At 47.3% G+C, this 27322-nt stretch overlaps 1 long non-coding RNA gene across 1 annotated transcript; it reads left to right on the plus strand.

The window, feature by feature from the left end:
• The first annotated feature begins 1178 nt into the window (after window positions 1-1178).
• Window positions 1179-25836, plus strand: LOC135396136 (uncharacterized). Its single transcript, XR_010423324.1, has 4 exons — window positions 1179-1241; window positions 3420-3637; window positions 25427-25581; window positions 25724-25836. It is a non-coding gene; the product is annotated as an uncharacterized LOC135396136 (long non-coding RNA).
• Window positions 25837-27322: the final 1486 nt, after the last annotated feature.

The following is a 27322-nucleotide window of genomic DNA, read 5'->3' on the forward strand; positions in this document are numbered from 1 at the left end:
AGAGAGGGTGATTTTTCTTTTTTTTTTTTTTTTTTTTTTTATACCTGTCTACTATACAGGGTTAGTCTAGCAATCATTAGACATTTCGATCGCCTCGTAAAAATAGAAGGCCTGGTTTATCCCGCCCGAAATTTCGCAAACCGATAGGCCATCGTCTGAAGTTTCATTGGAATACTAACATATACGAATCAAGTAAACCCCAAGCATTTTCAATGGCTTTACACACTCAAAAGCCGCTTTTTTACCTTGTGTCTGCTTCACGGTCACACCACCACACACAGAATTCTTATTCCTAGTTTGCCTGACGTTATGAAGGACATGAAGCGATGTAACTTACGGAACACCTATTGTCCCGTTTAATATGGTGTACTACGTACCACGTGTTGAATGTCATTTAGTTAGAAGCAAAAGTGGGATATCGCGAGGCCACTGAAAGACTTTTAAAGTGACCAACCTGCTGTCGTCCCTCGCCTTTCTTATTGCTGGATTGCAATAATACATACTACATATCAAACGTCACTCTGCTCTGCACTAAATGATCACAGGAATTATCCATCTCAATCGCCGCTGCCTTGTAATGACTGCGACCCAAAAGGCTTTGCTGCGAAATTTATGGGGGCACGTGTCCCCTATGTCCTATATAGTGCAACGGCATGCGCGCTACGAGCTGCCACTGTGGGCTGCAGTGGCTGCTGCTAGAATTGTTGTTTAAGGGACATTTCGCGCAGCTTTCAAATTGGTCGCTAGCCATCGTGCAAACTGTAATCCCCTAGCAGCGTGCTACATACCACGAAGGGACAAGCCCGCTTGCTCCGCGCTTTGTCTTTTATTTTTTGTTTTATTTTTTTCTTGAGGGGATATTGCTGGAACCATGCAAGCGAACGCGAACCCAGCCAACTAATCCTGGCAAAAAATAATCCATGGCGGAACGCTTACGGAGCTGCCATACTCCGTTTCTTTCGTGATGTTCGGCGTAACACAATAGATAGAGACACTTTTGTTTTACTCCCCTTCCCTGCCTGTACTCTGCAGTTCTTTCCGACGAACATCGCAACAATGGAACGTGCCCAGCATTGGAACCGTAATAAACGAGGTTTCTTCGCGCTCAGTATTATACTGCTTCACGATTTCGTTCCTCTTTTCACTTTCTTTTATTTATTTATTTCCCTCTCTTTTCACCGCTCTTTTGCAGCCGCTGCTGAGCCACGCACGATCCTGGACCACCGCAAGCTCTCTCGTAGGTGAGCGCGTGTATTTGTTGTTTACTTTGTTCTTGTTGGTGTTCGCAAAACTTTCTTCTGCGCTTCTGCTTCTCTCTGGTCTTCGTTATCCCTCTTTCTGCTTATTTATTTAGCATTATGAGGCCTGTCGGGTGCGGCGCGTTGCTTCGCCGTTTGAGGTTCGAAAGTCTCGCAATCGTTATGTGTTTTAGTTTGAGGTGGCGGTGCTCGTACACGTACTTGTAGCGCAACAGTCCTGCCGGCTGTCGATCTCCAGGTGGTATCATTCAGAAAATGATGTGGCACGTTCACCAAATAGAAATACACCGCTTTGTAGAATGGTATCCTATGGTATTCAATAGTGAGTTATGGTGCATCGTATGCTATCGCCTTCGCGTGCGTAAAAGATTGGTGGTTCTGCGCACGCACAAAACATAAAGAGAGCTTGGCGCAGTGAGCAGAAGCACCAGGCTATCCCTTACGTGCGCAAAGGCGATAGCGTACGATGTACTAAAACTCACAAAGAACTGCGGGGACATACGCGCTTTTCTGTACTTGTGGTCGTGAACGTTCATGTAAATTCATGTTTCTGGCACAGGATGCATTTATGATATACATTGAACGCGAGATCGCTGGTGTAGGAACGCTGAGCTGCAGCACGCATCCGTAGCTTCTACTGTGATCTGTGTTGTGATCCATTAAACACTATCACGGGTTACTCACCCCGGGTTACTTACTTTCACTAATTATCACACTTCAAAGGAAATTACCTCGGTTATTGATATTCGATTAAGATGTGTAATCGTTGAAGGAACCAGGGTGTCGAACCGAACCCGAACCCGAACCGAAAACCGTACCCGAACCGTTACTTTTGCCGGAACCGAACCCAAACCCGAACCGAAATTTTCATGACACTGTTGAACCCGAACCGGAGCAGAACCGTAAAAAATAATAGCGGTAACCAGTTCGCAACAAAACGGTTCGGACATAAAAGAAGTCAGCATAAGAGTTCCTCTCTATCCCTGAACGAAGACGCATTGGTATCATCATCACGCGCCTATATCATGGATTTCCGAAATTTTCACCTAGCAGTCAGACGACGACGTATAGTAAGTATACTTCCAGCGTCTTTTTAACATGCTGAAGCGCAGTTGTCGTTGTGAGTGCCGCGGCTAGCGCCCCGCACGCGTTGCGGCGTCTACTCTTCAGAGACGAGGTGCCACGCCTACGAATGAAACAGGAATGGAGTAGGCCAGTTATGTAGCTCTACAGGACGAATATGTGATCAAATAAGCGCCCAAGATTTCCCTTTACATGTCAGCAGTACAAATTAAACAAGTCAGAAACATAAGAAGTAGAGAAGGAGCGTACGCAGAACGGTGCCTGTTTGATCGGTCGTGGTTTGAAAAGTAAATGTGGTTCTGCTTATTGGTAGCGCAGTTATGTCGCGACACATTGCCTTTGTGTTGTGGATTAACTAGTACACTGCTGTGAGGTCGGACAGAGGCTTATTTTCGACATGCTTCAGTACGGTTTCAGATCGATTCACGCTGCGAAGGCAGTGTGCCGGCAAGTACTGTCGTCTATGTTACGCTGTCCATCTTATTAGGCTTCCTTTAAGTGTATCTTGCTGGCACTGTGCGTGTGAAAAAAGAGATTTTGGAAACAGAAAGTAGCAGGACTACATCGCTTCAACAGCGTGGACTCTATTTGCAATAAGTGTTCATCCATTTCTCATTTATCTCGCCAAAGGGCTACATCACCGCTAGAGACGTCAATGCAGACAACAGCAGTAAGCTATTAGCCACGCATTTCCTGATAAAATCAGTTTTATGGAACATATAAAACGGAAGCGTTGAACCGGTTCGCGAACCGGTTCGGGGCTGCGAACCGGTTTGCGAACCGGTTCGAGTTTTGGCGTGGCCGAACCGGAACTGAACCGGAACGAAATCAAAACAACCCGAACCGAACCCGTATTTTTTGCGGTTCGACACCCTGGAAGGAACCTAGAAGCGCCATATATAGCAGAAGGCCCTCTTTTGACCGTAAATAGTCCACTTTTCAACACGGTCGTCTGCATAGACTATATTTGTCATCATGTTGCACACATTGTGCACACACCTGTTACAATTCGTCCTCTCTTTTGCCTTGATCCCCTCTTCCAGCAGCTCTTCCATTCCCTTCTGCTTTTCGTCCTAGGCGGTTGAACACACACAGAGGGAGAGAGAGAGAGAGAGAGAAAGGGGGACGCCATCTTATGCAGCAACGCAATCAGAGCTCTCGTTAGCTCCCTTGCGTTCTGAAGTGGACTGCTGAGAGACCTGTCTCCCAGCGGGGCTGTGGTGCACTACGCAGGCCGTCAACTTCACCCACGAGCTCAAGCGCAGTAATGGACGATCGGTACTTTCGTAAACGAAGTAAGCTTCCTCCGAGGGACTGCGGTGCGTTAATCTAATCCAACGACCGCCTGCAAGTATTTTGATAACGGTATTGGAAACGGAAACACGCCTTCCTCTCTTTCTTGTGGTGGACAAGGCAAGTTACTTATGAGGGAGCACGGTACTACTCTAGATGAACGTGTCCTGATGTCGTTCCAGGGCGCAGGAATGCTAACCCTGGAAGGAGTTCACTAATCCTTGTCGCTAAGGGCTAGGTATGCAAAAATTAGCTGGCAGCATACGCGAAATTTCACTTCTTTCTTACCTACGTACACCCGTCACCGTGTATACACACGAGCGACATCCCAACGTAATATTCTAGTGGAAGAGTAAGCAAGAAAAGGTCACTGGGCAGAAGTTCCGCCATGTGTTATGTTGACATTCCCACGATGCAGGAGAGTGTCGTACTCTGCACTTTAGCAGACGACACCGTCTGCGTCTTTTCCCGTCGTCTGCTACGAAGTCGGTTGTCGCCTCATGATTAGCATTGCGCGAGAAGACCTGACGATGAGCCGTCGGGCTTTCGTAGCAGCGTAGAGGTATGACGTTTTTCGTATCTCCCGCTGGAGTATTCTTGGAAATGTCGTTCGCGCGAATACAGGGTCTACTGACAAGACGATCTCGATAAGCTTCCTCTCGGGCCTTCATGTTTTAATTTTCATTTATCCCTGAAAAGTATGACAAGAAAAAGAAGCAATGTTTATCAATTCATGTTATTGACTTTTTCATACGTAACAAGAGATATCTTTTCTAAGGCAGGATGGGCAAGGCTCTGCAGCAGCTGGTGACAGCTGAGGCCACCAAGTGCAGGCGGGCTCCGTAATGACTTTTTAAGTGTTCTTCCTTCCGTTGCACCATGCGGCAAAGAAGCCTTGTTCCATCGATCCATTTCTGAACCCACTTTCTCAAAGTGTACTGGAGGGTGTATATATTCTTCGCAACATTTTTTACACTTGGTGTGGCGCTTGTGTATCTGTATATTTTGTTGCCTTAAAGCGCAGGTTCGGCACTCTTTGAGCGCACTTTTTCTGTAGCGCTATAATACTTGCACGTTCTTCGATAATTTTAACTAACCAGCGTAAAGAACTGAGACAAAGTGACACGAGTTAGACTGGCCATAGAGAATGAAATGAAAGGTATAACGACGAGATAGCCCTGTGAGGGTGTTGTTGCGTTACGTTATGTTTTTTTCTTTTTTTGTAATAGAAAGCAGTTTTCATGAATCTTAAACGCTCGAACCATTCCATAGAAGGCAACTGTTCACGGAGCAACCGCTTAGGCTAATCGTACGCCCGATCTATACTTGGTTTTAGAGAACAGCGCCAACCACTCCGTTTCGCGCCTGCTTCTCGCCGCCATTTTGTGTTTGAATAGTTTACCGGTACGCGAACGTGATGTATGATGGGAAGCGCGCAGTGTTGTACATAGCGGCGCCACCAGTAGCGCCGCTACCGTATTCGCTACCTTTTTCAGTAGCGGAGTAGCAATATCGCTACATTGTAAATTGGTAACGCGAAAAGTACGAGGGGTGTTCAAGTCAAACCGGGACTTTACATTTTTCGCAAAAGTAAAATGAACTTACAGGCAAGAAATTATTTTTATTTTTCAACGTAATCTCCAGCTGCACTAATGCACTTGTCCCAGCGTTTCACGAGGGCTTGGATGCAGCAGCGTAGAAATCCTTACCGGCGCGTAGCAGCCATGATCGGACCGCATTCTTGACCTCGTCGTCGCAGATGAAGTGGCGGCCCCCAAGGAACGCCTTCAGCGGCCCGAAGAGCTAGAAATCGCTGGGGGCGAGGTCTGGACTGTAAGGGGGATGTGGCAGCAACTCCCAGCCAAGTTCCTGTAAGGTATGTGTCGTGAGATGCGCGGTATGCGGGCGTGCATTGTCCTGTAGGAGGAGGACTCCTTTGGTGATGAGGCCCGGCCGCTTTTGTTTCAGCGCCTTATGCACATCGTGAGAACCTGGCAGTAATATGCACTATTGATGGTGGTACCACTGGGCAGAAAATCAACATGAACAACGCCAGCCTTATCCCAGGAAACCGTGGCCATAACCTTATCCGCAGACGGGGTGCTTCGGAACTTCTTGGGAGCTGGCGAGCCAGGATGCTTCCACTGTCTTGATGCGCGTTTAAACTCAGGAGTAAAATGGTGCACCCACGTTTCATCGCACGTGATGATCCGATCAAGGATCGGCTGTCCTTCAGTGTCGAAACGGTACCTTAGCTCTTGGGAGATTTCCAGTCTTCTCTGCCGGTCAAACACGAAGAGCTGCCTCGGGACCCAACGGGCACTAACTTTCCGAAACTGGAGGTGTTCATGAATGATAGCGTTCAACGTTCCCACAGAAAGGTCCGCCTTTCGAGCCAGTTCGAGACATGTTATCCGTCGGTCCTTGAGGATCAGGCGCTCCACAAGTTGGATGTTCTCAGGAACTCTGACACTGGCCGGGACTGACCCCGGCCGGGATCGTCCTGCACTGATACGGCCGTCTCGGAACCGTTTGCACCACTCAAACGCATTGCTGCGGCTAAGTGTATCGTGGCCATACTGAGCCTGAAGTCTCCTGTGAATTTCAGATGACTTTACGCCTTCATTCACGAGAAACTTCATAACAATTCGCTATTCGGTGTGCGCGCTCACCTCGTTCGGCCATCTTGTCCAGCACGTGTTTTGCACAAACTTTGGACCACCACGTGGTGAACGCGGAGGCCTGTCGCGTGTGAAAATGACGAAAAAGAAGTAGCGCGAGCCATTTGTACACTCAGGAGACAGAAAGTCCCGGTTTAACTAGAACACCCCTCGTATTTCCGCTACAAATGTGGGTAGCGGCGGCGGAGTCTTTCTCCGCTACCGTTACGGCTACTTTGCATAACTTATGAAAAGTAGTAGTATGGGAGACGTGGAACACGGGGCAAAAAAACGGAAACGGCGGGGCAGAATCTTTTTATTGTTATTCCTTTTAGTTACTTGTTAATCAGGCAGACTGATGTGAATATCTTCTTGAGTTTCCCTAACTCTCATAATCTAAGCGCAATCAAATATTTAGGAATATAATTTGTGTTTTGTAGATTTTCTAACTTTTTTAGCTCATTTGCGAAACACGAACTGTTACGTATAACATACCACATAATGTGGGCCACGATGCTAGTTTCTGTCATTGAATCAGTTGCAAGACTAGTGTGAGCGTGTTGATATAGCATTTCAAACTGTGTTTTGAAACTTTATTGTTCGTCGGGTCGTCTGGAACATGAATACGAAAATATATCGGAGACGCAACGAGATATCGCGATAGTCATCGCACTCCAAACCGCGGACTTTGCTTTAAGATGTTTGTGCCACAGGTGAAGCATTTCTGGCAAAATAGAATTACCTTGGATTGCACAGGTTGCTGAAGGCGATCTCGTTAATTTCTCACATTAAATACGTCACACTGTAGGTATATGAGCCAAACAAAATGAAGAAATAATAACATGATTCGTGAGTCAGTGTATATGCAAACATGCTTATTAATGCTCTTTGCACACTAGCTTGGCGGCGGTACACAAGCGATTAACTTTAAAGCACTTGATTGTTCACATCGTTTGACATACGATTTAGAGAAAAGTTACATCTTTCTTTCTTTCTTTCTTTCTTTCTTTCTTTCTTTCTTTCTTTCTTTCCTTATCTTTTTCTTCTTTTCTTTTTTTTTTCTTCAAATGCTTCATTATGGAGGTAATCTCACAAGGGTAGATTCTTCCTGAGGAACTCATACTCCCAGAAAAAGCGTACTGAACATGATGGTTTAATCGTAGCAATTAAACGCAATTAAACGTAGTATAATCAAACGCTTTTTAAAAGAAGCCGTCATGTGGCTGGAAGAATGGAAGCAGGGGTAGGCAACAACAGTAACTCCTAATTCCTGTGAGACCTACGCTTTGGTGCAGTACGTCAACAATATCCAGAAGGCTGTCTATTCGCTTGGAGGCGTTGTTCCTGGCGAAAGCATGAGCAGACATTATGCCTTTCGTTTGACCTTTTTACCACATGGTTTCTAGTTACTGATGACTCGATGGGTGTTCGCTTGTGAATGGCAGTTGCCCCACTTGACCACAACGAAAACTGCTCTATCCGTCGGGAGTAAGCAGACAGAAAAGTTTCAAGCTGGGATTCGCGGATATCCCGAACTATCATTGCAAGCTCAATGCCAATGCTCTCCAGCGGTGAACCACCCCATGTCATAGTCACAATTTATTTGTTGTTGTTGTGGTTGTTGTTGTTATTGTTCAATGTCAAATAATATATCTTAGCTGTAAGTAACGATATGTACTTCATGCTGCATAAATACTGCACCGTCTTTAGACACATTCGGCCCACGATAATGTGTTGCCCAGTGAAGGGTATGGTAGCAGAAAAGTAGCTGCATAGTATTTACGTTACTCTTAATTGGTAGCGGTAGCGGTATCGCGTTACTTTATCAAATTTGTAACGACGCTAGTATTGCGCTACTTCTTTGCGGAGTAGCGGGTAGCTGTATTGCGTTACTCTCTTTCGGTAGCGGGTACAACACTGGGCGTGTTACTGTCCCAACAGGATCCATGCTTCATCGTTCCAAACATGTGAAGCGGGCGTGTAATCGCTCACCACCATCAGTAGCATGGGCAACCCATGGGATCCGCTGGAAGCTTGTGTGGCCTCACACTCTGCATTGCTCAGGGGTCTTAATCGCTTCATCGTCGTTACGGTCGTTACAAGTTAACGAGTGGCGGAAAATTCAGAAAGGCGGGCGGAAAATTTAAAAAGGTGGGCACGTGATAAAACACGTGCACGGCGCTCTTCGCGCGATACGTGAAGGCCGTGGTACACGTCACGCGCAATGTGTCACGTGCCCACCTTTTTGAATTTCCCGCCGCTCGTTAGCTTGTAACGACCGTAACGACGATGAAGCGATTAAGCCCCCAGATCAGTCTTCCCAGCCATAGCGTAACGTGTGAACTCTTTTGGAAGCGCGCTGTGGATACCGTCTATGGAGGACGCCCTCAAGCGAGCTACATATCGCAACCTCTTTAAGTTGCAGAAGACCATCTTGACTGCTAAATACGCACTTTCCACTCGTGGTCGCAGCTCTTGTGTGCCTTGTGGTCTGTGTCCTCTTCAGTGTTCAACGAGAAATGTTGCGAAACAGCGGGTGATGCAAATCACTGTCGCTCCGTTCACTTTGGCGACAGTCCTTGGGCCCTGTACCGACATCCTGCAATACCGTTGTGCCCTGCAGATTTTCCTGGATTTTCTGCAAGACACCGGTCTCCTCTATGTCCTTTAAATGTGCGGCCTTGCTGTTCAGAATATTTTATTGGCATAATTATCTAATTACTCAAGTAACTGATCTAATTACACTTGCTACTCTCACTTGCTGCCTTGGCCTTGCTATCGTCTCTCCTCCCTCGTCCCCTCATTGTCATTTTACATCTCATGCAGTCCCGTCGGCATTGGGGTAGTGGGCCACAGCCCAGGTGGTGAATTTCCCCATTCATCATCATCAGTGTATTTGTTGCTATTGTTGTTGTAGATAGCACGCTGTTTTCGTCATTGCCTTCATGCTCTCTCCGAACCGTTTGAACTCGCTCGCAAATGGTTCTAGCATCTAACCCGAAAAACCGTTTAGAAATGGGTGAATTGTTCATGGTGCGCACTCGCGTCAATACCGAACCGTTCGCTCAACAATAATTCACTAAAACTCGCTTGTTCCTGGTAGCCGCAATATCCGCACTAGTGCTGCCAGTGCCGCAGTGATAGGAATGTCTTAAATGAAACATCAGCCAGCCTTCTAGCGCTTATTCCTAGAGGAAGGAGGGTCATTTATTCCTTGCAGAGAGAGTCGTACAGGAGAACGTGATTGGCTACTCTTCTTTAGCTCCGTCACACGTTTTCGACTTGATTGATTGATTGATTGATTTTAAAAGAAAAAAAAAAGAAAGGAGATTGGTGCTCATGACTCCAACTGATTGTGCGTCTGCAGTGCCATCGTTCGTGACGAAAAACCTAAGAACAAACAAAAACAACAACAAAAAGGTGGTACGGATTCGCTTTGATCACGTATAGCCTTAGTCTTTGCAAGGTCACGATCTCGATCCGAGGTTGCGATCCCGAGCGCAAAGTGGGTGGTTACTTCATTTCAGCTTCTTCGAAGAGCACCAACTTCGGCCTTCTTGACGATTTCAAAGTGAGGCATAGGCAGGATGAACGATATTGATATGACGGAGGTGCACTGTAGATGAGAAGTGCACTAGAGCGGTCTTTCTTGCGAGGCCCGTTTCTTGAAGAAAACGCACGAGGTTGCGAGTTTTTGTAAGTCGTTCTGCATAAGAACCTTCGGGGAACAGGACGTCCGTCAGTATGCCAAGCCTGGAGTGGGTAAGTTTCCCGCATAGTATCGTATGCACGGCATTCTGTCAGGATATGTTTAATAGTTTCCGGATGATGACAGTGACCGCAACTGGAATCCTCCCTGGAGCTGATCTTGAACAGTTGCGAGTTCATGAACGCAGATCCCGTGCGTAGCCGATGGAGCATTGTCTACATGACTCGGGGAAGGTCGTTCGTGGGAAGAGAGGGTCGATGATTTTGCATGATGTCCTGTATGCCAGGATGACGCACTCCAACTATCTGTTTAACGGCCATGTGCCTGTCGGTGTCGGCCGGAACTGGTAAGGATGGGCTGCAGCTAAGGTGTGCTGAGGACGCTAGCTGGTCCGCTCGTTCGTTGCCTGTGATGCTGACACGAGACGGGATCCATTGAAGAGTAAGATCACCTCCGATTAGCTTATGTTGGGCACACGACCTCCTTATACAGCGGGCTAGAATGCTACCACACATGGGGGGGGGGGGGATTTATTGGCAGAAAAAAATAAGAAAAAAAGAAAGGGGAAAGGTCAGCCATGCAGCACGCCGGCTTGCTATTTATCACGTTACAGAAGGCACGTCTGGGATCCGTAAGTCAATCGGCCTTAAGTATTCCAGTGACTTGGGCCGCAGCAGCTGGCTGTAATAAGGCCAGGAGTTCGGCCGTCGTAGATGATATAGGGTAACGAGCTGATTTCCCTTGCCAGGCCACGTTCATTGATGGGATGTAGTACGTACTGGTAGCGTTTTTGGCACGGTCGTCAATGGAGCCATCTGTGAACACCAGAGTACGCGTGTGGTAGACGTCGCTTATCAGGTTCTCAGCCGCCATTCTGGCCACCAGGGGGCAGGACAAACTCTTCTTCCGTAAACATGGCATGTGAAGCGTTGTTGCGGGCACGAACTCACGCCATGGCGGCGCTCTTCAAAATGAACTTTACCGCATAGCACACTCCTAGCCAACCATCATCCGAAGTGACATCGTTCTTTCCCCTGATTTGCTGAAGACGGGAGGCGTACGCCATTTTTGTGGCATTATGCGGTTCATAATTGCCACATACAAACACACACATAAAGAGACGATGATGAGATGGGGCTGATGCCGGCCAGCAGGCTGGGCGCTGCCCCAGTGCCATTTGTACGTGGGATATGATGATAGAGATTTGGATTCAGGTGATCATGCATAATTGCCACATAAATAACGTACGCTCCCCGTTTTCATCAAATCAAGAAGGAAAACCAGACTTGTACGTATTTTAAAAATTGCATTGAAAATACTGTATTTGAAATACTTTTTTTTTCTGTATTTAGCACCTTACTAGTTATCTTTTCGAAGAAGTATTTTGTACTCTATCTAAAATGCTTTTTTTTTTTGTATTCTCTACTCAGTGCTTTAATTACTTTGTCAGTTGTCTTCGCACTGCTGCCAGCTTCTCGCAGCCTTTCACAGTTTCCCCTTGTTTTTGTTTTTCTTGTCCATTTTGTCTTTGAGAGTGATATAAGGACACCGTCCAATAGAGTTCAGTTAGGTAGGGCCGTTCGGGCCGTCTACATTGTCAGGTTGCAGCATGGAGCATGCCAAGCAGCAGCCTCTATACGTCCTTGGCGACATCCGACATCTCAGTCTCGAAACAACACCAAGAGGTCTTCTTTACAACCGAAGTCTCGAAACGACACCAAGAGGTCTTCTTTACAACCGACAGCGCTCAAGTATATTAAACGTATCTTAAATATTCCTTTAGAACTATTTGGTACTCTGTTTTAAACACTTTTGTTTTCAAGTATTTTTAGCTGTATTTTAATTACATCGGCTCTGAGTATTCGGTATCCTATTTTAAATACATTTGTCAGGTATTTTGTACATGTCTGGAGAGAACGCTTTCATGCGGAATAATGGTTGGCGGCTAGGAGCATGCTATGCGGTGAAGCTCTATTTTTTTAGCTGGGCTCCGAGACATCCTGGAAAATCATCGACTTGATCTCGCGCTGAAAGGACTTTCTCGCAGTGCACAAACTCTGCTCTTCAGGTTGCGAACAAGAAGCGCTTTCACCAAATCGCAACGCAAATTGCCTACATTGTCAGCAAGTTGAAACTATCGAACACATCCTACTGCATTGCTCTGCATATGCTGCGGTGCGGGAGAACTACCTTGTCCATTGCAGGAATTGTACGGTGGATGATGTCTTACATCCCAGAGGCTCTTTCACCGAAAGACAATTCAAAATCCGCAGCTCGTCTGCTTTCTCCAGGAAGCTGGCCTCGCTCAAAGGCTATGAGTACTGCTCGGACTTCTCATCAACTCTGGCAGTGACTGCCCTAGATCGTAACTTTCGGCCGTCATCATTCCTTCATCTGTTATCACATCATCTCATCTCGTACTGGCTACAGTCGTGAGGCAGCCCACATTCGTGAGGCCAACAACGGCAAGCCGGTTTTCGTCACCATCATCTGTTTTTTGAGTGTACTATTCATAGCTGATGCACTGGACCACAACTAAGTAATTTTGTTAATTAATTAATATAAATTATTAAGTTAAATTAAGTTAAAATATATTAAGTTAAATAAATAATATGACTAAACCCACTTTCTGTGCCACATTCTGAATGTCAGAATGTCGCTAGTGGACTTCACTAGCGATGAAGCAAACTGCGAAAGAAGTCTCATGGGTTTTTCGCTTCTATTTTTTTCCCTTGGGGGAGGGGGGTCTGTTTATGGGAGTAGCCGAATTTGTCGTGTGACGAATTCAATCTCCCCCTATTATTTTTTTCGTCAACGTCAACATCAACATCTCACGAAAGAGCCAGCCATGTCCCAAATATTCACTGCGGTACTTACGTGAAACACGCACCATGCAACAACAACAACAACTTTGTGCAGGACCACCTTTCAAGCAACCTCCCAAGATTGATGAAGGCGAGTTGAAGCCCAGCAATTGCTCCTGAAAGTTAAAATCAATATACGCAAAGCTCATCTTTCCACGCGGCTAAAATCCCACACGAGATAAAATTCGCGGAGGACTATCTTCCGAGCTAAAAGCTCTTCGTATAGGCCATCAAGAAGGTCGGCTTTAAAAGTGGACTGCCGGCAGAACACAATCAAGTTGATATAATTTCGCTCTGAAGTGAAATATGCATGGAGGCTGTATACTGAATTATGACAAAAGATGAAAAGCCAGCGTTGAGCGTATAAAGGCCGAGGATAGTGTAGAGAGAGAGAGAGCCCCCAAGGCCATTTTCTTTATGCAAAAAGCCTAGCGCTGACTTTGCTGAAATAAGTGCTGTCTTCGTGAGTGAAAAGCCTTATTGGAAGAAAGTCCAGTAGATTTGCTGGTACGATATCGCGAGAGTTGTTGTAAGGATGGGCGAAGCCTGTTCCCGTCTATTGGATTTGCTGTCTCTACAGTTGCGTGTAAAGTTGGAATTAAATGCCAGGCATAACAAGAAGAAGAATGAGTTAAAGAGAATGCAGCTGGGATTTTTAGAGCCCTTAATGGATGTACCCGGGCCGTTTATGACGGTGTTTCACAATAAGTGGCTTTGTCTTGCAGTGTATTAACAGTGTAATATTGAATTCCATCTGAATTCTAGAGTCGTACTGCTGCGTCGCTTGAGAAATATGAGCGCTTCTGGGGCATTTTCAGCGTATTCGAGGGCGACTCTTGAAGACTGCTCAGCGTTCCAAAGTTTCTTTACTTTTCTCATCTCACTAATTAACTAACTTGAAAGCTGCGACCTATATCTGCTTATGCCACGCGTGTAGAAAATTTACTAATACGCTACACACACCTCAAATAGACTGCGGTTAAAGGTCAGTTATGCGGTGCTCTTCAGCTGCTACAGCATGTTCTCGAAAGATGTGATTACTCTTATCTTGCAGTCTCTTTTCCGTTCTACCTTGATGAGTAAGCTGAATTAGAGCCCTACACACGGTGTAGTGAACGCTCTGCGATGCCTTCGGGACAACGCAACGTCACAAACATAAAGGGACGACATAGGGAAGTAACTAAATATCCCACTAAGTAACGTGTTAAGAGGCAACGGCCGTGATCCCGCGAGCGTCGTGGTAGGCGAAAAAGGAACAGGTGCTGATGACAGGGGCTTCCGAGTCTATCATTTCGATCAATAGAGGCTGCCATGCACTCACTCACTGCCACATAAGGTGTTCATGCTTCATTTTCACTTTCGCCAGCCGAGGTGACCGACCCCGCTTACTTGCACTAACACAGCTGATGAGAAAGAAGAGACTGAGTTTGAGTTTGAGTTTGATTATAGAAAAAAAGAGACTGTTGCTGGTGCTTGCGTGTCAGAACGCAAATATCAACGGCTGATAAATAAAAAAGGGCTCCATGAAGTGTCTAGACTGCTGCGAGTGTGGGAAATTGTCTGACATTCGCCACATGGCACTCTGAGGGCCCACCATTCCACGGAATGATGACGTTATCACTTCTCGGATTTGTGGGAAACGCGAGGCGTTCGCGTTTTTGTGACCAACATGACTGCATAAGGGCCTGTTCTCACATACAGCGTTTTGGTTCAGAGCGCTAGAAAACAGGGCTGGAAACCAAGCGCCGTTTTCTACATTCGTGTTCTCACTTGCAAAGCAGAGCGCACAGCGCTCCGGCCGGCTCGGCAGCTCAAGTCACGCGGAATCTCATTGGCGATGTGACGCAGCGCCGTTTCGCCTGTATTGATTCTTGATTCCCGTAACCTCTAAGGGCCAACAAGCTGAATTATCTGGGAAACGGGAAGTTTGACACCATGTTCAGTTCACAACACAGCATCGCAAAAACCAGGAAGCAAAACAATCTCACAGCTTCCGCGACGTCATGTGTAAAAAGGCCTCCTGATTGACCATCACAAACGAGCACTAGATATTAAAGCTGTAAAATATGACAGGAGCTACAACTGTGACAAGCGCTGTTTTCCAGCAGTTCACAGCAGTGATCGGAAGAAAAAATAGCGCTGCTATCTAGCTCTCTAGAGCAAAGCGCTGTATGATGTGAGAGCAAAAAGCCCTTAGTATCACAGAAAGGTGTACGCAGGCGTAGAAGAGAGAACGTTATCATTCAGGATGGCGGATGGCTAGGAACGTGTCATGCGGTAAAGAGCGATGTCATGCTTGAAGAGTGTATAAAACAGATGTTGAGCTCCAATCAAGCGAACTGAAACCTATTCACGTGTAGGGCAACTTGAAAACATTTACAGTACCGTTAACGCAAAATCATAAAAGGGAATAACTCGCGATTGAAACTTACTACAACATCAATTTTTCGTGTTGACAAGGCATTACGTAGAGACTTCGCAGTGACGGATATGAAAATACATTTTTCGCAATCTAAAAACAGAACTTCACCGCACTGTCGCCGAGTTGCCATGGCTGTGTTTGACGGGCCCTAATGCCGTCATCATTCCTTCATCTGTTATCATATCATCTCATCTCATGAGGCCAACAACGGCAAGCCGGTTTTCGTCACCACCACCACCACCCCCTCACACCACTGGCCCTCCCAGGCAGCACAATGTACTGAAAGTCGAGTGCAATAGGGGTGGACGGGTAGGTGGAAGGCCTTGAACACACTCGTGAAACTAAAGAACATTGATAAGACACATACCGTCCACCCCTATTGCACTCGACTTTTAGTACATTGTGCTGCTTGGGCTAATGACTACGTTGACTACGTTACGTCGTTTACCGATCGTGCTTATTTAGTCTAGATGGCGTTGCTCGAAGACAAGGCGAAGACGCTATGGATACTTGTCAGACATGTTAAATCCGTTGGCAAAATGATCATCTAAGAGGGCACGGAGACGTTTTAATATATATATATATAGTCATTATTCCACTTAGTACACCCACAATATTTACTTCCATTGCATTATCTACCAGAACCACGCAGAATTGCAGAACCACGTTAGTAGTTATTTGAGCAATTCTGGTTATATACAATACTTTTAAGGGTCAGTTCGATTTACCGAATCCCTGTTTCAGTTTTCGCCGACTTGAGCAGTATAATTTATTATCGCCATTATAAATCACTTCAGTTCACACGGTGTGAAATTGCCCGCAGATAGTTGTGCCGCGCAACTATCTGCGGGCAGTGTGACGGCATCGTGACAACGCGTGGATGTGCACCTTGGCGCCAAGTTTCGATCTGCTTTGGTCGCTCCAGGTGCAGAGTTCTTTGCGTCACGCTACAGAGAATATGTAAAGAGGACGTGTGGTAGAGGACGCTAACAACTGATCACCCTGACGAGAATGTTTCCTAAACATCACGCCAGATGATGAGGAGATCACCTGCGTTTGCTGTTCCTAGTGGGGGCAAGTCCGCTGCCTGTTCTCACGACAAAATAAGTGTAACTCTGGGCTGTTACACTGCGGCACCGTGCACTGCGGTTTGTAGCGAAATCCTTCCTGCCAGGTACGTCTACTTCAGCTCGGCGGTGTTTGTTTTCCGCACTGTTTTTCATGTTGTAAACTTTGGTAATCCAACCGCGCGTCCTATTTTCAATTTTATGTACTAATCAAATAAAGGAATGAAAATGAAATGAAATGAAACTCCGTCATTGGCAACAAACTTCCCCTTTAAATCAGGAAACCCGTCTATGAAACCGCTACCATTATGTTCGACATCGGCCGGCAATCTACCCGACTAATCTTTTCGTCCGAAAAGTGCCTAGATATTCGCGAGGAGAACCTACCATACCGCCACCACACGGCGTTTAGCGGAAACCGTCAACAGTGTGGATCGGCGCGTGCAATTCATATTGCATGCAGCATGCTTTACGTTTGGTACGATTTCTCTGCGTTGTGGTCTTTGGCACCAACATAAGAACAGAAAACGAACACTCTGTGAGATGTAAGGCACGATCAGTGGACATACGAGCTACAATACTGTCGTCAGCAGGAATAACGCGTCCTTTTGACGGTATACGAAATTGTAACATACATGTAGTAGCAATTATTTGTTATGATTTGCTAGGAACTTTGCGTGTGTGAATAATGGTGTTGCTAATGGTAATGGTAATTGCTCCTTTCAATGCATTTCTCGAAACCTTTCTCTTGCATTAACTCGGTACATGAAGTTTGAACGATTAATCAGAAGAACGCGCCTAGCCCTGTGAATGCTTTGCAAAATTCATGGTCGTCTCAGGAATTCGTTGAACGTTTCATGCTGTCAGAATTTCAACGCTTGTTGTTCACTTTGCTGTTTACTTTTAGTGTCCCTTTCATTGCTCACTGTAACGGAGCACGTTGGAAACAGCAGGCGTTGCGGAGAGCAGCTTCTGGCGACAGATCATGTTATCGATTGTAGTGTTCTGCGTACGTTATCCAAGCGTCCGGGTTCCTCAGTGCCCCTCATTTAGATAGCCTCCACTTGACTTGTGCTGGTGAAATATGCTGTGCGCCTGTCCTGAATGATCCTTATCCCAAACAGTGCAGACTGATTACACTGAGTAACTGCACGCGAGGTGACATCACACGGCTACCTACCTATACATAAAAGGTCATATGAGAAAACCCATCAATACAATAAATTCCATCACGCAATTGGTGCTTTGTGGCGACTTGCTATGTAGTCGTGAACTGGAAGGCATGAAGAAAGGGAAGGTCACACGTAGGGATTGCTTGTGTCACAAGCATCCGTCGACTGCAAACCTAATGGTAGCAACCGAACCAAGTAACACCAGATTACCTCAGAATTTCTACAAACCGCATCAGTGTTGTCTTCCTTTACTGTCCTGATACGTTCGTGGTGAAGTGTTTAATTGTTACACGTCATCGCATATTTCGTGAGCTGTCCCAATCGTGAGTTTGACACACCGAACTTTTCGTTGTTTCTTGTTCTTCGGGAAGGCACGAATACTAATTCCGGGTTCATTGCGATATGTGTCGCACTAACGAACGTCCCGTCGCTAAGATTGGCTTTTTCGACGTCTGCCATCTTTCTATATTTCATGTTTTAAGGCAACTTGATGCTTTCTTGTGTCCGTCGTTCCGTGTTCCAGCCTCAGGACGGCGTCCCATCATGCGGAACTCAGCAACAACGGACAATTTTTCCACAATCGTATCATCGTCATCATGTATCTCTCTCTCTCTCCACAATCGCTTCGAACGCAGCAGATCTAACGCGGCATCCACACTCTTGGAACGCACCGTAGCGCCATATAGAGGCGGACGCAGCAGCTCCGGCGGCGTGACGTCACTCCCTAAGCGGAGTAGTGAGAGGGCGGTGGTCAGAGGAGGAAGGGCGCTGTCCAGACGCCCCGTAACCGGTAAAGGCCGAACCGCATGGCACGAAAAACTATTCGAAAGCTGCCCGAACCGAAATCGGAAACGAACTTTTTTCTGTGCATCACCGCATACTACCGAACTGCAACCCGAATTTCCGCCAAAGACTTCTGTCCTGGGGCACATCCACTTTCAACCATCAAGCTCAATGAGATAATCCCTGTATTCATAGGGGTAGAAGGCGCACACACGGCAACAGTCGACCGGTCGACCGCTCGACGGTCGACCCAACAGTCGAACAGTCGACGACAGAGTCATCGTTGCTATGGTTCTCCTTCCGGCTGAATATCCACTGGAAGCTTCTTACTTTTTCGGTTGGCGTCACTTCCCATTTCGAAGGAAAAATCTGGCTTGGCCAGATCGGGCCGAACGTGGCCCGAATTCTGTTCTCAGAAAAAAGATAGGTTCCGAATTCGGTTCGGAAAGAATTCGGATGCTTTTCGGGCCATGTGGTTCACGCTTTACTCTATGAGACACCACTACGGCTGCGGCATTCCCTAGCTCAAGGCCGAGCCCTCACTGGTTCTTAGGGGTGACGTTTTCTCGTTTTTCCCGCTAGGGAATTCCGAAATACTCTCAACATCCTGCGTCTGCTCGTGTTATGTACAGGGTGTCGGAGCGAACCGAAAACCGGAACCGAAAACCGAAAAAAACCGCTATTTTGGTGCGAACCGGAACGGAATCGAAACCGTATACGTTTTTTTTCGGTCAGGAGGGAAACCGAAAAATATATTTAACGGTTTTCGGTCCCAAAAAAAACTTCTCCGGTTTGGACTACGGATAGGCGAATGAAACAGACGTCGTGTGCTCTGAAGTCATGTCATACCATACGAGGGTTACGGTTACGGTGGAATGTATGTCGGTATACTATGACCCTTAGGCTCCCTTTGTAATGGTTTATCGTTCGCGCACGCACACAGACTTAGAGGTACATGTGACTCTCTAGCAATGTGCCGTACTGTTCGTTCTAATTTGATCCCCGCAAACTCTCCTCAACTAAACAGCGACCCAAGGGGGCTGCATAACGGCTTCTTTATCGGTAATGTCGCGCAACGCGTCCCTTGTTTGAGAGCAGCTAAGTTGAATACATTTACGTATACGCGAGGGCAAGCCCGTGCGAAATGGCAACTCTTGTGTGGACAGGACACGAAGAAAATAAAACGGAGCCGTCGAGCGCGTTTGTGAGTGAAGGTGTTCCTCGATTTGCGTCGTACTCGTGCGGTGGTGCTTGCTGGCTAGACAGTAGCAACAGACATTCGGATGGGACGCGATCGCTCCAACCCAGCAAGAAAGTACTTTACGTATGACATCACGACAAACAAGTAAGTCCGTTTGTAGCATGTGCTTCAAGAAAGGAGAAAGCCTATTTGAACAGACAGTAACCTACAGGAACCAGGGGCTACCAATTTCACAGCTGTCTATTAATATTAAATACCATGTATGCGGAATAAACGGGTTTACATTTTGTAACATTGATTTTTTTTTTTTTTTGTGGGGATAAATATTCCCAGCAGAAGCGGAACCGATTAAAAACCGGTATGAACCGTTATTTTTTTGCTCCGGAGCAGAACCGGTACCGGATCGTTTATGATGTAACCGGAACGAAAACCGGAACGAAAAACGTTTCGGTTCGACACCCTGGCTATGTATTCCGCCGAATAACTGTCAAACTACGTCACTAGTTCACGTAGGATTTTCGATAGCGTGCTTAGTGGTTCAGGAGGAATAGACCTCTACCAGAGAAACGTCATCATGACTTTGGGAGACATACTGAAACCGAAACAAATCGGAAGGAGAGGGCTGGGTTCCACGATTTCGCTGCCTCCCATAGAAAAAAAAAAATATGACCGAAGGTCGCGCCCCTTTCAGGGATCATCGTAATCCCCTCAAGACCGTGATTTTCGGGCGCGACCTGGTTCACCTCTAGCTTCGAGCGTATTTCAACTCTACCAAATTTGTGGCGCTGTCCACCACTATGACGTCATTTGTTTACAAACAGGGAGAGGTCTATAGAATGGCACTTTTTTCTATAGTTTCGAAATAGACTGGAGCGCATGCGGCCATCCCTTTGACATAACAGCATTTCGTCACTTTATGAACATCGCAGATTCCCTCGCACCGCAATGCCGCATGCGTAGAGGAAACCACACATGAACATGTAAATGTGCACTCCATCTGTCTCCCGACGAACGCTTGGCTGTCGAATTATTGCAGGAAATGAGGCGCTTCCTCGTTTCCGGGCCAAGTAGGATTCGTAGATTTCTTCTCTGCTTTCAGAGTACGCCTCGCAGCTTATTCCACGATCTTTTTCTGTCTAGTTGTGCGCTCGGAGACAATTTGATCTGCCACTTTCAGTGGAGTTCGTTTCCTCCGCACAAAACTAAATTCCCTCTGACAGCCACGGCTGATTTCCTCCGTATAATTGCACGGTTCGCGACAGCTCAAATGGCGAATCCAACAACAGATTAGGCTTCTGTGCCTTCCGCGATCGTCCAGAGACTGAAGCAACTTGGTAATGAGGAGCGTTGAGATAGTTCGAGCGCAAAGTGACACTGCTTAGTGCGTTGACTACCTCGAACTGGACATGAAGGAAAAAGCAATGTTTTCTTAATCTCGTCATATCTCGGGTCTATCGTCTGTTGTATTGCAACGAAGAGCGAAGATGACACGAGGACAAAGATAAAATGAGACAAGCAAGAGCACTAGTGATCAACTGAAATGTTTATTAGAAAAAGGCACCCTTATAACGCTTACATAAGGAAAGGGGAGAAAAACAGGGAGAGTCACATCCGTTGCACTCAACTAAAGAATGCCCGACACTCAGCTCTATCAGGCGGCATTCCTCATCGGATAGACGAACCGAAGTCGCAGTAACACAATCATACTGTCCTACGTCTTATACAGGATAGGCCTCGAGAATTTGTCTTTCTGCTTGTAATCTATCTCTACAGGGTGTCCCAGAAAACGTGTCATTGAATTATAATAAAAGAACTACACCACCTAGAGTCATGCGGTCAACGGCATTTGTTCTTACTAGGTTTTTGCCACCTCCTGTTGTGAATGTCGTGTAAGGTAAGTTTAATTATGTAAATTTTTGCGAGCTTAAGTCGGAAATTTGCCAAGTAAAGGTCACTTTTTTACCCCACCATGTGAAGAGCGTGTCTAATTTACTCAAATTAATGATAATTGACAGGGATATTCAGGAGCTATCCCATCGGAAAAAATAGTCGAACATCATGCTCTACGGAGCTCCCTCAGCATAGCGCGCGATGAATTTTTCAGCGCAACCTTTGTCAGTCCGACGAAAGGAGGTTGGAAACCCAGCCCACCCCGGCACTGCAGAAAGAGATAACACAGGCATGGCTTATCACCTCCGACTTTCGCTGGGATAATGCTTTCCTTCTCCCAATTTTAGGAACTGTTACTTTTGCTACTATCACTCTGTGGGCTGGCTTTGGAACCTCCTTTCGTCGGACTAAGAACGATTGCGCTCAAAAAGTCATCGCGCGTTGTGGGCCGCTGCTGTCTGCGTTGGCGTTGACTGCATGATTCTAGGTGGCGTAGTTTTTTTATTATAATTCAATGACACGTTTTCTGGGACACCCTGTATATAGGCCCAAATGAGCCGTAACCCCGTACGACTGGGTATACACTATACAGCCACACCTCGCAACATGTGCACTCAAATGTCCCTGAACTGTTGACGACATCGCTAACCTTATATCCATTAAAGAATCGTTCCCTAACGAAACCGAGAAAAAAAAACGTGCTAGACGTGTGCAATAGACAATGAACAATTCCTCGTCAATCCCTTTTGCTCCAAACCGGTCTGTTTTCCGAGCTTTCAGTATTTTCCTGTGGGCGCCGGCAACGCGGCCGCGGGCGCCGGGGGAGGAGCATATTATGGGAGGCGGGGTCGGCTCGCGTGACGTTTCGTGACGTTGCTTCAGGGCTGGCGATAGAAAGTCGCATCTCGATGCCAGGGAAACGGTAACGCCCTCTTGATAGCGACCAGCTCCGGTGGCGCAGCGGTAACGCGTGCGCTTGGAGACTGGGAGGTCCGCGGTTCGAATCCGCGGGCCGGCTGTGCCGTCTGGGGTTTTTCCTGGGTTTCCCTCAGATGTGTAATAGGCGTATGCCGGCACAGTTCCCCTGAAGTCGGCCCATGGACGCAGCTATCCTCCCCCCGAGCGGATTCCGCTCGGTCTTCCTGGGTTTCCATCTGGGTCGCATCTCGATGCCAGGGAAACGGTAACGCCCTCTTGATAGCGACCAGCTCCGGTGGCGCAGCGGTAACGCGTGCGCTTGGAGACTGGGAGGTCCGCGGTTCGAATCCGCGGGCCGGCTGTGCCGTCTGGGGTTTTTCCTGGGTTTCCCTCAGATGTGTAATAGGCGTATGCCGGCACAGTTCCCCTGAAGTCGGCCCATGGACGCAGCTATCCTCCCCCCGAGCGGATTCCGCTCGGTCTTCCTGGGTTTCCATCTGGGTCGCATCTCGATGCCAGGGAAACGGTAACGCCCTCTTGATAGCGACCAGCTCCGGTGGCGCAGCGGTAACGCGTGCGCTTGGAGACTGGGAGGTCCGCGGTTCGAATCCGCGGGCCGGCTGTGCCGTCTGGGGTTTTTCCTGGGTTTCCCTCAGATGTGTAATAGGCGTATGCCGGCACAGTTCCCCTGAAGTCGGCCCATGGACGCAGCTATCCTCCCCCCGAGCGGATTCCGCTCGGTCTTCCTGGGTTTCCATCTGGGTCGCATCTCGATGCCAGGGAAACGGTAACGCCCTCTTGATAGCGACCAGCTCCGGTGGCGCAGCGGTAACGCGTGCGCTTGGAGACTGGGAGGTCCGCGGTTCGAATCCGCGGGCCGGCTGTGCCGTCTGGGGTTTTTCCAGGGTTTCCCTCAGATGTGTAATAGGCGTATGCCGGCACAGTTCCCCTGAAGTCGGCCCATGGACGCAGCTATCCTCCCCCCGAGCGGATTCCGCTCGGTCTTCCACTTCACCCTTTCCTCTCCTCCTCTCCACCACCTTTCCCTTCCCGAGAAACATGTCGCCTAATCAGGCAGGCAGACCTCTCGGTTCCTCCCAACGACACTCCTCCTCCCCCCCCCCCCCCTCTTGATAGCACATTGTCCTCAGACAGAAGGAGCGCGCTCGTCCTTCTCCGCGGGAAAGCCCTACTTGCGTGGTTCTCGTTGCCTTCCGATGCCCATACTGTGAAAACTGAACTTCATAGCACGCTCTGCGCCAACCATTACCGTAGGGTTATTGCTTCTGGTTCAAATAGAGAGTATACGATGGGATGCTGCACTTCAGTGCCAGTTTATCCTCCTGGCGGTAGAAATAAACTACCAGGTCTGGATAGCACGCTGCATAGCTGTGCACGGTGGCCGTGCTCGCACCGCCGTTGAGGTACTGAACAGGGTCAGAGCGGGCATCCGTAGAGTGTTATACAGGGAGAGAGCAGTTCTTGGGGCCGTCCAGTTTGAAAGGCGGTGGCAAACATCAGCGATCCTCTTCGAAGAAAGCAATGGTAGGTATGTCATCCGCTTCTAATATCCTTCGTGCTGCTGTCCCACGTGCAACTCTCCGTGAGTTTTGGTTTGTTGCGAGGTGGCATCTAGCACGCACATCAATCCCAGACCTGCCGTGAGCTCGTCTTCTGGTGTTGGCGTTGCGATGGTTGTAGACTAGTGCATTTGTTGCGTTAAAGGGAGCCACCCAAGAGATATGGCTGGTCTTCCACCATGACGCCAATACATATCAATGCGACAGCAATGTGGCAATGTTTTAGAGCGTGTCTCAGTTGTTGACTCAAGGATAGAAATAGGCAAGATATGGATAACAAGCGGGCTAAATGGTTAGGAGACGTAGGAAGATGAGTACACAATATTCTGTGGCTCATCTCGTAGAGTCAAGAATACAAAATTTCATATATCCCAATTGACACACAAAAAAAGGCGTGCGCACCCTATGTGTTCGAATCGGTAACCCTATCATTCGTAGCAATCGTTGGTGCAGAGCGCAGAGCGGGCTATGCGGTTAAGTTCTGTTTTTCGGGGTACGTGGGTTCGAATCCCGGGGCCGGCTGTGCTGGGATTTGGCGTCTGCAGCCTTTAAACGATCAATTAAAGTGCAGGTGGGCCCAACCGGAGAGGAGGGTGCATAGGTCGGCGTTTTCCTAAGAGTTCATTCAAAATCGCATCATGATCGGATTTCCGCACAGGCCATCACATCAAATTATCATCATACCGGCCTCGGTGGCTCAGTCAGTATAGCGTGTTCGCCTTCTGATCCCAAGATCGCGGGTTCGAACCCGGCTGAGGACGCCATCAACTTGGTGGCAGGGTACAAGCTGTTTAGACAAAGCGTCTTCTGTGAGGAACGTTAAATACGGGGTGCCGTCTGGTGAGCTTTCATCGCAGGTTAAAGAACCCTCAGGTGTGCAAAAGCAATCCACAGACCGACCGCTGTGGCGTCGTTCATGATCTCAGTTGTCTCGCGACGTAAACCCCAATTATAAATAATATACATATATATACATCACCATCATAAACCATCACATCATAACCCATCATTCAACTTCAACTTCAGAACCCATCACATCACAACCCGTCATTCAACTTCAAAACCCATCATACCGACTTCAACTTCGGGTACCATAACGGTTCTGAAGTTGGACTCCAATTATGAATTCTGAAGTTGAATTCCGATTATGGATTTTGAAGCTGAATTCCAGCTAGGGCTCATGTCGGTGTGTCAGCCGCATAGCTGGGCGAACTCGCTCATGAGGGCCACGTGAGCGCCCCTCACCCTCCCCTCACGCAGCTGAGATGAGGATGGGTGAGGTCAGACGGCTGCGCACTCACCAGTGAAGCTTATAATGAAGGCCCTCACGGATAAGGCCTACCGGGGCATGAGCCTTATCATGAAGGCGCTCACTAATGAGGCCCTGCAGTATCTCATGCCTAGCGTGAGGGACCTCGCTAATGAGGTCGTGCTATGTACGAGATCAATGATGAAGGCACCCGCTGCTTTGCGTGTGCGTCGACTACCAGTATCAGGAGCAACGAAAGTTCTTTTTTTTCCCTAGGATTTCAAAAAGGGTGCTGCCTGTGAAGACCTGGTTAAATAACGAAGGTTTCTACATACAGGATCTACCGAGATGCATATAGGTGTGAAGAGCCCGAAACATGCGGAAGATGCACATCCATTTCAACCGTTGGATAGCTCGTGAAGTTAGCAGATGTACGTCGACTTGAGTGGTAACTTCCAGTGCTCTGTATGAAGAATAGAGTAGTTGGTTTCCTTTTGTTTTGCAGCTGCTCAATCCAAGTTATTTATTATTATTATATTTTGTTTACCTGCTTTATGACATTTTCATTTTCAGAAACTGGAGAACTGTACTGTGCCGTTCACAAGAGCCAAAGTTTCATTTGGTTTCCTTCTTAACTAAGTCAAGCACGTCTGTGTATTCCTTGATCGTTAATAAAAAGTACCTAATACCGACATTGACGTTACATGTTAGCGCACAATTTTGATTTCACATTTCGCGGACAATTATGGACCTACTTTACCAGCTGCTAGTGTGAATGCTTTCAACGAAGGATTCGGTTCAAGACGCATTGCAGGCTGCGACCACGGGCACCTATCCCCATCTTCAGCTTCACAGTCACCCTCTAACCACCACCATCCTGCAATAGTGTTCTAACGCTGCACGCCAACAGGCAACCAAGCAAATTCAATCAAAAATGTTCCCGCTTCGGCATGTCATGTCCAAACAATAAACGGTTTTAGGAGTATACGTGTTCTCCTCAAGATGACTCACCAGGATGTGCAGCTTACCTCGGCACTTTGTCACAAATCTTACGTGTGGATCGTAGCACTGTTTCCGACATCTGCAATGTATAATTACGCCAATATCTCCGAGAACATTATATAGCCTACTACGAAGACTATTTATGCTGAATTTGTTCCAGTCCAATTTGCGCTCGCTATCTTTATGAGGTAATATCGTAGCAATATAACTTACATCTGACATTATTACAATTTTTCGTAACAGAAACTTCGCCGCGTATAAATGAAGTGATTACAGTATACAGGCAGATCGACGCCGAAACGGGGGATGCGATATGAGAGCACGCTACCAGTAACGCACTCTAGAGAGCCATTCTCACTGTCCCATAAATATTCGCCAGTCGACGAAGATGGCTCGCGGAGTAGCGCCCAAGAAGAAGGAAAAAAAAAAATACCCTCCCACCAGAGGTCGTTGCGATATATGGTTATTTCGTCGTCTGCGTAATATATAAAGTTCTTTTTCTTTGTGCATACGGGTTATGCTTCATATGAGGGAAGTGTACCTCGTAAGTAATGCGGTTTTTCTTTTCTCTCTCTCTCTCTTTCTTTGTGTCTCCCTCTCTTTCTTTTTTTTGGGGGGGAGGGGGGAAGGGGGGACTGAGGGGTCATCGGTTGGTCAGTGTTATAGTGGTAGAAACATTGCTCGAGGTGTTTTCTTTGGGCTTGTCTTAGACAGTCTAGGGTAAATGTCGAGGGTTTCCCATGAAGTCAGCCCAGGACGCAAGATCCATCCCTCTTCTTCAAGCAGAAACAGCAATAAAACCAAAGAGAAAGGCAGAAAAACGGAGCAGAGGACTGACTGTTTTTCAGCGGCGACGGACATTTCGGTGTAGGACATCTCGGTGCGGTCATCTCGATGCACGGACATCTCGGTGTATGGGCATGTTGGTGCACGGATATTTCGGTGCACAAACTTGGCGACGCACGGACATTTGGGACATCGTTCGGTGCCGTGGCCTACGGGTTAATATAATGACATGTTTGTATGTGAGGCTACATACCTCACTCTGTCGGCTGAAAACCAAAAAGGCCAAAAACTCGGTATACCGAACTATTCAAGGGTAGAAGCCACCAAGAAATAAAAAGTATATTCGAAAAGTTACAACTGCTACATAAGGTAGTTTCACAACGT

Source organism: Ornithodoros turicata, chromosome 5 (genome assembly GCF_037126465.1).
Source record: "Ornithodoros turicata isolate Travis chromosome 5, ASM3712646v1, whole genome shotgun sequence".
In the NCBI taxonomy this organism is placed as follows: domain Eukaryota; kingdom Metazoa; phylum Arthropoda; class Arachnida; order Ixodida; family Argasidae; genus Ornithodoros; species Ornithodoros turicata.